Source organism: Lissotriton vulgaris, chromosome 11 (genome assembly GCF_964263255.1).
Source record: "Lissotriton vulgaris chromosome 11, aLisVul1.2, whole genome shotgun sequence".
Classification (NCBI taxonomy): Eukaryota; Metazoa; Chordata; class Amphibia; order Caudata; family Salamandridae; genus Lissotriton; species Lissotriton vulgaris.
Genome location: NC_141699.1, coordinates 616729966 through 616742197, shown reverse-complemented (window position 1 = coordinate 616742197; position 12232 = coordinate 616729966). Strand labels below are relative to the sequence as shown.

The following is a 12232-nucleotide window of genomic DNA, read 5'->3' as shown; positions in this document are numbered from 1 at the left end:
GGCAGGACTCGAGAAAAGCAATGGCGTTGAATTTGAACTTCCCAAGACCTGGGGGCCAATCAATTATTGTACCACTTTTTAAGAAGGGCTCGAGGTCAGAGGCATGCAACTATCGACCCATCTCCCTCCTTGATTCTTTGATAAAAGTACTAAGTAGAGTTCTCTTAGACAGACTGGAAACATGGGCAGAAGAGGAATCTATTTTATCACCAGTACAGTATGGATTCAGGAGGGGAATTGGTACGATGGAACAATGCATCAACCTCGACCTCATTATTAACAAATATACAATAGTCAAAGATGGAAGACTTTTTTATGTTTTGCTGACCTCAGTTCTGCTTTTGATTTGGTTGAACATTCATTATTATGGCCCATTTTAATAGACATGGGCGCACAAAGAGATCATATATTTCCTTGCCAGACTATATGATACATTAACATGCAAGGTACGCTATGGGATGGCTGGCGAGTGCACTCCTTATTTTAAAGTTAACAGAGGCATAAGGCAAGGTTGTGTCTTAGCACCACTCTTGTTCTCCCTGTTTATAAACGAGATAGATGCGACACTTAGAACGTCCGCTGTGGATTTGCCACTTATTGATGGTAAGCCCATTCCAATTCTGCTTTACGCAGACGACGCCGTCCTTTTATCGCGTACGCAAAATGGTCTGCAACATCTCATTGATAACTTTTCTACATTTATAGTTAAACGGAAATTGGTAATTAATAAAAGCAAAACATTTACAATGGCATGTGGGAAAAAATCAAACAAAATAGGACCTTTTTTTTAGATAATGTCAGGTTAGAACCCGTTAAGAAATTCTGCTATTTAGGGATAACCTTTTCCGGAGATGGGGGCTGGAACAGCGAACAGGAATGTGTACAGCTAAAAATGTCCAGGAACACCAACAGCGTCTTTAGATTTGCAACTAAATTGGGGAACCGCAGAATAAAATAAATGATCCATATTTACATTTTGAGGTGTCTGTCATCTGCATTGTACAGGGCCGGATTGTGGGGACATAACATTAACAGCTGCAAGCTGATTCAACGTCAGGAAAATCTTTTTCTGAATCACTTACTGTGTACCCCGGCATCTGCTTCCATTGAGATCATACATAGGGAAGAGGGCTTACCCTATATTGGAGATTTAGCCGCCTTACCTCCACTTTCCCTATGGAGGTCTATATGGTCCAAAACCGAAACAGAATTCACCCAAACTGTAATTAAGGATTGTTTAAAACTGGAACACCATATGCGTATCCCCTGGTTTAGGCACATCCGGTTTTGGTTCAAGTCAGTTTTTGATTTTGACCCTTTTCTTAATCCGGAATTGGGTGTCCCTTTCCCAAAAAAGGAGTTAAAAGATCTGTTTTTGGAAAACGCAGAGAAGACTAGGGCCGCCAGATATGCAAGCCAATGCACATATGCATTTTATAATGAACACAATGATAAAGAAGGCCTCCAACAATACCTGATAACTGTTACCAGAAGTTCCCATCGTTTTCTATTGACACGGCTGAGATTAGGCACTGTGCACCACCTTGTGTCTTTTCCCTATACTGGAAGGAACAGTGTTTTGCCCTGCCCATGTGATGGGACATCTAAACAGAGTAGCTGCCACTTTATGCTCTTCTGTAAATGTTATACTTCCTTAAGGAAATTATATTTAAAGCCCATGTTTTTAAAATATAACAAAAGAACTACTACAGATGCCTTGCGGCTAATGTTCGAACTGAATAGTACGGCTATATGCTTTTATGTAGCTACCTACATTTTAAAATGTATTTCCAGTAGGAAATCGATCATTATATGATCTAGATTAATTATGACTCCTCTGCAATTTTAACAAACTTGCATATTGTTGTTGTCTGTATTGGTTTTAATATTGTTATTTTTAACTACATTTTTAAAAATCAGTAACTATATATCCAATATGAAATCTGTACTATTATTATTTATAGGTGTCATTTTAATTTCTAATTTTACATTTTCAAATTGGGCTTGTGTATTTTGACATTATTTTAACGTCTTATGGAATTAATTTATTAATTTACCCGCAAGATGTCATGACTGAAACATCGCAAATCTGCACATTCAAAATATGTTTACATTTACCCTATTTGTGGAGACATATGTTTACGTCCTTGTTTAGTATGGTAACTGTATTTACAAAGTTTTATAATGTAATTTTTTTTTATTTTCTCTGTTTGCTATATGGTTATATTTTATATACCGAATAAAGCATTTGAACTGAACTGTGTTCAAATACCAAGATTTTCATTTTTATGTAGAAAGGAAATACTTTTGGGGTGTTGCAGGAGAGAGTTGCATTCCTCAAATCCTCATTGAAGATGTCCTTAAAGATGGAATAATGTTGTGCAATGGTCATGATCACATTTCGACCACATCATAAAATTGTTTTTCGATCAGAAAAATTAGACGACTCTAAAGGCATTAAACATAATTCTCAGGTCTAAGCCTGTGCACCTAATCTAATTTATCACCGTTTAAAGTAGGATTAAAAAAAAGATCTCCAACGGACTAACAATAAATATTTTCTCTCTCAAAGACAGACCCACACCAAATGTAAAATAGTGTCCTTACAAATTCAGTGCAGAATATACATGTGCTTTTTGTGATAATGTTGTTGATTTTTGGAGCGCCTAGGTAACTACAAGCATTTAATAATGCTCCAGACTGTACAGATGAACCCTGAACCATATTGGAACGCAATATCAGCCCAGGCAAAAGTGTACATATCAGCGTTTCTAGGCCCATTGTATGGGACGGGGGGGGGGCAGGATTTTGGTCTTCTCCATTACTGGATCAATAAATCACTTACTTACTTTCTTTCTTGGTCCTCCAATGGATCTTTTATGCTCCACACTGAGGGGAAAGAGAGTTAGGATCAGGTTGTTAAGGAAAATCTGTGGGCTTGCACGGAGGAGACCAGGAAAGCGCTAAAGAAGCTGCATCACTTACATCTAACCCTTATTGGTAGAACCAACATAATCGAAATTATTTATTTTCTCAAATTGTTATATTTTTGTTAGAGCAATACCACTTGCCTTCTCAAATCTTTGTTTTAAAAAATTTGAGAATATTTTTGCACAATTTATTTGCGCTTACTCGCGGGCAAGAAGAGCATTTACATTTTTATTGTTAGCCAGGGAGCGCGGAGGCCTGGCCCTCCCTAATTTGAAGCTGTACTGGTGGGCAACCTCACTCACACACTTTACCACATTCTTGAGTATCGACAATAGTAGGATTCAAACAAAATTTCCTACCCCATGGGAACTTGTGATCGACGCTCATATGCGTGGGGATGCCTTTGGCACCAGTTAAGTTATGGGTACTATAAAAGAGTCCGGTTTAAGACACTACTTATGGCATTTAAAATCTGGGGGTCAATACGGCGTCTAAATGGGCAAGGAAGGCTACATTATTACTCACCGCTATGACAGAACAGAAACCTACCAAATACTTTTATGACTTACCTTTAAAGACCTGGTTTGATGCTGTAATTAAACAATTAGGCTGTTTTTATTCCCACATGGGTATTATAACATAGATGGAATTGACCTCAAAATTTGGCCTTACCCATAGGGACCTTTTTTAAATATCTGTAGATTAGGGACTTTTTACAAAAAAAAGGGTAGGGACGACCATCTCGGGAGAATTGAACGGGTGGATAGAATACCACTGCCCACGCCTTCTAGCATTGGAATTATCTATAAGCTGCTGAACGAGCACACCAAAGACGATATAGAAATATGTTCCAATAAGTGTCAGGAAAGGCAAGGGATCACAGGGGCCACTTTCCAAAAGATATTTTTAAGCACCCATACAATATTAATACCGGCCAATCTTCAAGCTCAATTCTACAAGACGTGCTTTGGGCTTTACTATATCCCAAATAGAATAGCGAAATGGAGTAACAGGAAGGGCGTTTATTGCCCACAATGTGCTTTTTAGAAGGTAGACATAATTCATATGTTTGTGAGCTGCAGCAAGCTTGGCCCCCTGATTAAGGAGATAAAGGGATTTCCAGATGAGAAACTACAGCTTCAGGTCGAGCTAGACCCGCCATTCATTTTGCTGGGAATATCTAGCCTAACTGAAAAAAAAGAGTTGCCTTATTAACCATAGCAACGCCTGTGTATAGGCTCTGCATTGCATCAACCTGACTATATCCGATTCCCCCCTCAACTCAGCAAAGGGTGGCTCAATTACTGGCTGTATATAATCTGGAAAAAGCTATATATAGGCGAAAGGGACACTGTGAAGAAGAAGGGAATAGAAATTTGGAAGCCTGTATTCGACTGGGCTGAATAACTGGTTCATAAAAAGGGTGTACAGATCAGGGGATATGGGCTGGGGCTGGGAGTAATATCCAATGCTTTAGCAAGCTATGGAAAAAAAATCCAGTATCAGGACCCAGCTACGGCATATAAAAACATTGCTTGTACCCTACCCTTTGAATTAAGCCCTTTATGGCAATGCCTCTACTGGTATCGTAAGCCATTAAGCTGCTATGTATCCAAATGTAGGAATTTAATGTACAGATTTATAGTTTTTACATGTTATGCACCTGGCACTTTAAATTCCTTAATTGTTTAATAAGCACTTTGCACTTTGCATTAAGTACCTTTATGGGTCTGTCCAAGCTGTCACTTTAAATACCTATGCGGCTATGTAACAAAAATCTGAAATGTTAAGTACAGATATATAGCTTAGCGCACTTGTGCACTTGGCACTTTAAATCTCCTAATTGTATTATGAAAGAATGTTGGAGGTTTATGCACCACCAGGGGATTAGAATTAGGCACTGATAAAAATATGGGTTGGGGTGGGGGTGGAGCTGGGGATAAAACGAGGGGAGAAGAGAAAATAGTTTTCTTTGTCTCTCTCTCAAATAAAAAACATTAAAAAAAAAGAGGGGTAAGAGAGTTAGCATGACTCCGATTAATCTTCACTTGATATTAACAGTGCAACTCATTTGGCTACACAATGAGGGCCAGGATTCGGTAGCTACGATCAAGGGTGTTTATTACAAATTAGTAATCAGATTCAGATTGATCACTCTCAAAACCCTACTATATAAGATTGCAACCAGGAGGCCAAGCCTTTAAAAAAAATTAAGGCAAACTAGAATTACACAAACGAGGAGCTCTGTTGCTGCAATACAAAATAATATCGTAAGTATATGATGCTTGGAAAAGAATCTAATTTTGTCTTTTCTATGCATTAGCAATCTAATTCTTCCAAGCACAGACCAAGGCCCAGGGTTACTCTGAGTGCAGAAATCAAATTGCTCTATAGAAAACAATGGGGATAAGCCACGAGCGTATTAGCAACACCAACAGTAATATTTCAGAAGCTCGGGCAGGAGTCTTCAATAGGTCGGGAACAAGTGACTGTCTAAACCATACTTAGGGCCTCATTACGAGTCTGGTAGTCCATGGACCGCTAGACTCATGGGGGTGTGACGGTCTTCTGACCTCCATATTACAATTAGGGCAGTCGGACAGCCATTGCCCGTTCCCTGGCGGTATTGCGGCGGTCAGGAAGCCGCAATATGCTTGGCCGGACTGCCGTGGTCATTCCAAGTATATTATGAGTTTACTCTCTGCCACGATTTTCATGGTGGTTCCTCCTAAATGAAAACCGTGGCGGAGAGGAAACAAAGGGTCCTTGTGCCTCTGCGCCATGGGGTGCATGCACCCCAGTTCCTGTGTGCATGTATCGTTGAAAGTACATGCCGTACAGGAACTGTTTTTGGTGTTCCCATTGTGGTGCCCATTTTCAGGGCACCACCGTGGGAGCGTAAAAAAAAAATCTGCTAGACACGAGAAATACTCGTAATCTGGTGAGCGGCCTACCATCTGTTTGGTGGTATGGCAGCAAGGCGGACCCGGTGCTGCACCGCCAAACGCGTTATTAGACCCTTATGGAAATCAATGGGACAAAGGTATATATCTTACAGAGTCCAAAGGCAATGGGTATTTGGGACATAATTCGGGTAGGAGTTCAAGGAAGGTTCTGTATAGGGTCTACAGAAAAGGAGGTTCAGCAAAGAAATTCCGAAGTTATCTGCAGGATTCAGGGGCAAGTCTGGAAAGACAGTAGCAGCTTTCTCGTCTCAACGGGGTGGTTGTTAGGTTATAGTCCGCAACTTCGTATGGCAACACCCCTTTGATTGCATTATCAGTAGAAGTCCATTGTCCATAGTAGCCATACATTTCAAGCTGCAACAGTAGAAAAAAATCCCACACTGGACATATGAACAGCGTCTTGGTCGCGCACTCAAGCTAGAACACAATCAGGGGTGGCTCCTCCATTAGGGCGGAGGAGCATCGCCCACTGCTTTCTCACAGTGCGAGAAGCACAAACATAAAATGGTATCGTCATGACCTCGCCCGTTCCGTGGAACGCTCGCATGCTGGGCTGATTCCCCTGCTGTGCTGAGCGTTCCATTGGAACGGGTGTGGCCATGACGGGTTCAGCTCGTCATGAGCACCGGAGCGCCGTAGCTCATGATGAGCTGACCTCGTCATGAGCATGGGGGCGCTGTACGCGCCCCCCGCCCCCAGCACAGCGGGGGAAACAGCCCCGCACGGAAGGGGTTAAACATGTATGCATATAATATTTCTGTATTACTTTTAGTTCATATTGTATAAATTACATAATAGGCAATCAAACAGCACAATGGTAGATATAATTGAGAACTATGTTTGAAGTACATACATGTAACATCAATGCATACCTTGAATACAGTTTCCTGTTTAACCTATGTTAGGATCCCACAAATATAAGGCTAATTGAAAGCTAGGCCCGATAGCCATAACAGTTAAACAGACAATGTAGCACACATTTGGAATTACAAGTAATGTTTCAGCAGTGAAGTAAACAGAAGGGTTTGAAATACCTACACTTCACTAGTTTTGAATTTTTGCATGATAGTATACGTTAACCTTTAAATCCATTTAAATTGTACTGAAGCATATACTCTTTATTGTTGCATGTCAGTCACTTTATTTATCAACATCAATGATTATTTCCGAATTATTTTATTAAATGCATTTCTTATTTAGTAAAAAAACGGTTCCCAAGTTCAAAGTTGAAAAGTATTTCTTTCGACATTATTAAACATTCTTTATGAGAACTATAAATTCTAAAGTAAAGATTCTCGAGCAATAACTGCGTCAACGCAACATGTGCATGAATCATTATGACACGTAGGACTCATCTGCAAAGTGCACATTTATTTTGTGCGTCAGGTATCATTTGAATTTAAGTTTTAGGTACATGTAAAGAATGGGCAGTTTTGTGCTGCACCAGCAGGAAGCCACAACTAGAATGGCACAGTGGAGGAATGCATGGTCATGGTAGGGCATTCTTGTCAGGAACCAGCCTGTAGCATTCAGCCCACAACCAAATGCAAGAGTGGTAGAATGACCAGTCCGTTCCTGTATGAACTTGGTCAGTATGTGGGCCCTGTTTTGCAGATGCCTTAGGAGTTGTTTATGTCAGATTCCTGTTCCAAATAGAGTAGTTCTGCAAACATATTTTATTGTACTGCTTTGACATGGTAGGCTTTACTGCTCCCCTCATTCTGATGGCCTTCAGGAAAAACATTAAAACCTGGCTCTTTGGCCTCTAGAAACTGATGATCATCTAAGGGGAGATATCATATCATTTCAGCGCCAGGACACCGTGCGGTAACAGTGCGCTTTACAAATGGTAAAATAAATTTAAAAAAAATAAAAATACCACATTTAAATTGCAACTCCTGATCTGCCACCAAGCATTTTTAAAAGCATGCTAAGGGACCAGCCCACAGGAGAATAGAGTCTGTCTATTCCCATGTTCCAGAGTGGACGTTGGGGGTGAGTGAGTTGCTGGATCTTGGCCGCTACTTCGGTCAGGATGCTGTTCAGTCATTTGAATGGGGCTTAGGCAAGGATGGTGCACAAGATGTGGCGACATCAATGGATAGCAAATGGGTATCCTCCGTGTTGTGGAAATGGGAAACCAGTACAAGGCAAAAGCAGTCATGAAGCTTTCAAGTTGGAAGAAAATCGGGTTGGCCCAAAAACATGATGGAGAAGCAGTAGACACACAAACAGTGTTGGGCAACTGGGGGTGTACCACAGAGGCTTGTGGACAGAGTGGGCGCAGCGAACAGGGGAGAAGGGTAGGTGAGGATGCAGGATGAGGACAGGTGGCAAATGGAGCAGGGGACAGAGGAGCAGGTAAAGCAGCAGACAGAGATTCAACCGTGGAGCACATGTGGATGAGAGAGGCTAAAGGAATTGGTGGGCAGTGGTGAAACCTTCAGAAAAAAAACAATTTGGGGAGAACAACTGATACGTGATGGAAGAGATATTGTGGCTCACCGAAATCTCGCTGTGCTATGAAGTTCAGCTGCCACATTAACATGCTTTGAAAGTGCTCCATCGGACGTTCCATTCGAATGTAATCTTTTCTCAGAGAAATGTATCCTTATGTTTGGCTATGCTGTGAGTCAATACTTAATCTAAGGTATGTCATTTCATAATGGCGCTCGAGTATCTAAAATAGCTAGTGACATTTGGTTAAATAAAATATTTCCACATCTAACCTGAAGTGTAGCATGTAAATGCTGTGTTTTGTCTAGTTAGAGATTGTTCAGATGCCTCAGATGTGTCCTTAAAACCTAATTTGTTTGTGCAATATTCTCCTTAGAGGATTTCCAGATAGTACGAAGGACATAGAGCATAGATGGTAGATCCTTATTAACACTGAGAGATATGGAAGCCTCTTCTTCCATGTTCTAGCTTCTTTCTACCCAAAACTCTGAGTTGTGTTTGCTGAAACATTTTCAAGCCTTGAAGTCCACTACTACAGTTTTGTGATCCATTTACTTCTTTCAATGGCTAAGTTCCATTAAGGAAAACACACTCCCCGGTGGCCACAATTCCCAAAGCTAGAAGGTTCTGAAGAATAATGATAGTTGTTGCTAATGGGATATTTTACTGTGTATGAGTAATTGTTCTTCCACCATCCATGACAAACATATTGTATTGTATACATTAGGGGTGGGTGAAATTTGCGTAGTCGCGCTACACAAAGCTCTGCGAAATGGTAAAAAATCTCTGCAAGCGTCCAAAAGTTCAGCGAACACGCGGAATTGCTTGTTCCGCCCGTTTGCGATTCTTTTGTTGTTGTTCGTGAACGCTGTGTGCGTGCTTGGGGAGAAATATCTTGCGAACATGCATTTTGGAAGCGCAAACAAGCAAAAAACTCTGCGAAGCCGCAGATCACTGAATTTTTGCCAATGCTGCATTTTGCGCGGAACGCAAAATTACCCTAATTCCGCGAGCGGAACTGAATTTACCACCTAGGCCTACTATACATACACTGAGTGGTTTGATTCATACTTCTTCAGCAATTGGCTTCCTTGGCTCAGGAACCTTCAGTCAATGGATTTAAATCACATTTTGGGTCAGCCTACAGGAGTATTTTAGTACCACCTTATTTCTATTGGCTGTTTGTGTGTTTTTCTTCTGCCTCCATTTCAAAGTCTGGTTCAACTGGCTCACCTTCCTAAGGGGAGCAGACAACATAACAAAAAATCAAACACCCCAAGCGGGACCGGGCAACGAGATGTGGCTCTCCCTGGACAAATACCTTAACTCGCAAAAACCGCCGTGAGCACACCGCACTGCTAGACACCATCTATGCCCCCTCCCCCCACCCACCCTGGTGCCGCCCATCAGCAAACTCTGTAGTCAAAGCAACCTACTACTCACCACACTCGCGTCTGTTTCTCTTTCTTCCTCTTGCCTTTCCTCCTACTCACCTCTATACACTGTCTCTTCCGACCAACGGAGGCAACGCATATGAACGTTGAGGAACCGCCTAGTTGATAATGTATAACCAGCACTCAAGCGTCTCAGCAAGCCTGAATGTATCAATAGTTATGCTTGTAGCGACAGCAAGACCAGTATTGCCTTCATTTTGTCTACTCTGTACTGTGTTTGTAAAAAATTCTTTCTAATAAAATCTTTTGAAATTAAAACAAAAAAAGAACCTATTTTACATATGAAAAGGGTCATCATACGTTTGATTCTTTACCTCATCAATACCTTGTATACATAGAGCAATCGTCTTTTTAATTTTCAGTTGCTTTTATTAGCTTTATAGTGTGATTGTCAGACCTAATGGTTTTTCCAATTCCTGTTACCTTTGGAGGGTGCTTGAGCCGAAGCGTTGTGACTTCTAAAATATTGCCACAGGAAGGTTAAGGAGACACCCTCTTTCAAAGCAGTTTAAAACTCAGCATGCTGCGTTGCATTGATTTGAAATACTTTAATTTTTCTTGTAATGTGATGCTTCTGACTCGTGAAAATGCATGTTTTTAACTTAAGTGGCAACTTGATTTAATTAAAGACCGATAGGTTCAGGAAGATGTGAATTTCTGGGCTTTAGCGCATCAAAGTTCTAGGAGCATTTTAAAATGAAAGTGTTTCACACAACTAGAAATATAATAGCCCAGTTTTTCCAGATAGTTTGAAGAACTCATAAAAGTATTGTTTGTTTTACATGTGCATATGTGTATATATATATTACTCACCTAATTGTCGGAGGAAACATGGAAAGTACTGTAAAAATACTTAGCACAGTAGTCGTTTTTATGGCAACAAATTACATTATGCAAATGAAAAAAAAATTATCAGGGTCATGAATTTAATGGACATTTATAACAAAGGATATTCGTATATATATATATATATATATATATATATATATATATATATATATAAATATATCTATACTACTATTATATAGGAAGAACTTTGAACCTTTGAGGCGGGTAAACTCGGGAACCACAGAGCCAATCCACACACCCAATACATTGTTGTAATCGTCAGGGTGTGCAGATGGACATAGGCTATATAAACGTAATAAATATACGTTATTTAAAAAATGTACCGAAAAAAAGTAGTCCCTTGGAAGAAGCGCCGGCCGCGATGTGCTTGCCCGCTGTGAAGAGCGCGGGGAGGAGCGGCGTCCAGGAGCGCGAGGAGGACCGGCGGACATGGCGCGGGGAGGAGCAGTGAGGAGCGGCGGACAGGCGGTGAGGAGCGGCTGACAGGCGGTGAGGAGCGGGCGGACAGGCGGGGAGGAGCGGTGAGCGGCGGATGAGGTAGGGTATTTATTTCTTTATTTAGGAGCGGTGAGCGGCGGAAAAATGAAGCAAAAATGAAAATCGTGAGCAAGAGGAAGCAAACGGAGCATTACAAAAGTGAGCCAAACAGTGCATTACAGGAGGAAAAAGTAACGTGTGCAGGTTACAAAAGCGTACATCATGAGCAAGAGGAAGCAAACGGAGCATTACAAAAGTGAGCCAAACGGTGCATTACAGGAGGAAAAAATTACGAGTGCAGGTTATAAAAGCTTACAAAGTAAACATAGAGGTATTGGAGGAAAAAGTGACGTGTGCAGGTAGCAAGAGGAAGCAAACGGAGCATTAAAAAAGTGAGCCAAACGGTGCATTACAGGAGGAAAAAGTTACGTGTGCAGGTTACAAAAGCGTAGAAAGTAAACATAGAGGTATAGGAGGAAAAAGTGACGTGTGCAGGTAGCAAGAGGAAGCAAACGGAGCATTAAAAAAGTGAGCCAAACGGTGCATTACAAGAGGAAAAAGTTACGTGTGCAGGTTACAAAAGCGTACAAAGTAAACATAGAGGTATAATACTGCAATATATGGAGGAAGGCTCCGGGGGACCCACGGACAACGTCAGGGTGGGCGGGGGCCCTGAAGCCTAATTGCTCCCGGACAACGTCGGGACGGGCTGCTAGTATATATATATATATATATATATATATATATATATATATATATATAATGTATGTATGCACCTTTATAGAGTGAAACTAGCTATGTAGCTACAGAGTGCCTCCCGGACTAAAAAATATTTGAAGATTTCTGCTCAGCTGTCACAAAGGCGAACCATGCAAGTACCATTAAATGATCCGTTTTTTAAAATCAGGTTATTTGAAAAAAAAGTGTGATTTTCATTTCAGTATGCAGTCTTGAATACTGGCCTTGCCACACCTCGGGCCAAAGTGCATAAATGTGATCTAGTACAGGGCCATTTTTCACCAAATGACCAGTGCAAAAAAATCCACATTTACACTGACTCAGCAATGCTAGAATTGCATTTTTGTTCTGGTTGGTTTG

The 12232-nt window shown here is 40.9% G+C and overlaps 1 protein-coding gene across 1 annotated transcript in view; it reads left to right on the top strand.

Annotated features, from left to right (window-relative positions):
- Positions 1–12232, top strand: part of SLC9A9 (solute carrier family 9 member A9) — a 3064289-nt gene that overhangs the window by 48665 nt on the left and 3003392 nt on the right. The gene's annotated exons all lie outside the window — the stretch shown is intronic.